Raw genomic sequence first — 1,298 nt, 5'->3', positions numbered from 1 at the left:
CAATTTATCTTCCTTTTAACTGAAAATATAGTTCAAAGAAAGTTTTAAAATCTGTATTCAATCCACGAAAGATAAAGACTGTTTGTATTGTAAGATTGTTATAGCCAGACTTTTAGAGTATCAATTCATGAACATTTCGAGAATTCCGTATCACTATCAGCGTTTTTCTGATCCACACGATAAAGTGCATTGCTGTAAATATTCACAATCCAGCTCATGTGTTCATCGTATTTGTTATGCCACATGTGACTCAGTGAGTTTGCAGGGTTCAATGCCGACAAAGGTCGAGATAATACCTTGGAAAAATACATGGAAAAAAATGCGTCTAGTCGTTCGGATGGGACAATAAACCGAGGATAATACCGCTGTCCTGGCAAAATTTCCCTCATTGCACCCTGCATAGCGTTGCTAGTCTTCATTAGCCACATGGTGCAGAAAATAAGGACATAAAACTCGTCATTTTCTACTTGTACCGGTGATCGTTTTGATACATCGTGGTAATTTATGGCTATTACTCAGACCGAGTTCATGGTGTGGATTTTTTTTAAGTAAAACAGTCGGTGGCTCAATCGCCATAGGGTACGGTTGAACTAAGTCAACCCCTCAACCCCCTCTTCCAGGAAACAAATGTACCAAACTATAATTATAAGGCTGAATTACGTATATTAGTCGAACCCAGTCTGTTCATTTCCTTTTAAGTATTTTTGATCCACGGTTGCTTTGATACATCGCTGTAGTTTATGGCCATTAGTCAGACCCATAAAGCCTATTAAAGCTGGTAGAAGTTCTCCATCACCTCTAAGTGCTCATATCAATTTAAGTGAAAGCCAAATATGTTCCGCTTTCTGGTTTATACTTTCTCGTATAAATCACACTAAATGTTATAATGGAGAATCGCAGAGACGCGAGTAGATTCTTCTCTCCTGGGAGATGAAAATATATCCCGAACTATTGACTGTGTTTGCCTCAAGGGACCACCCGTCTTAAATAATATTTCTGTTCCACTGAAGGGGCGGGACATTTAATGGAACCTTGCCAAAGACGACGGTAAAAGTCTTCTTACAAGATTAGGGAAAATAAACCAATTCCAAGTTATTAAGTATCTGGAATCTTTATACTGAGAATTAGAGAATTGCTATTTGCGGGAATAACAAACAGTTTTGTTTTCAGTTTTCTGAATTTAGTCCATGAAGCCTCAAAATCGTTGCTTTGATGACTAAAGAATATTGATGAATAAAGAATTCTGAATATTTTCCATATAAAATATTAAAGAGATACCTAAACGCATTCCATATCCA

The sequence above is a fragment of the Lottia gigantea genome (genome assembly GCF_000327385.1).
Source record: "Lottia gigantea unplaced genomic scaffold LOTGIsca_15, whole genome shotgun sequence".
NCBI classification, from domain to species: domain Eukaryota; kingdom Metazoa; phylum Mollusca; class Gastropoda; family Lottiidae; genus Lottia; species Lottia gigantea.
This window is presented reverse-complemented; position numbering follows the sequence as displayed.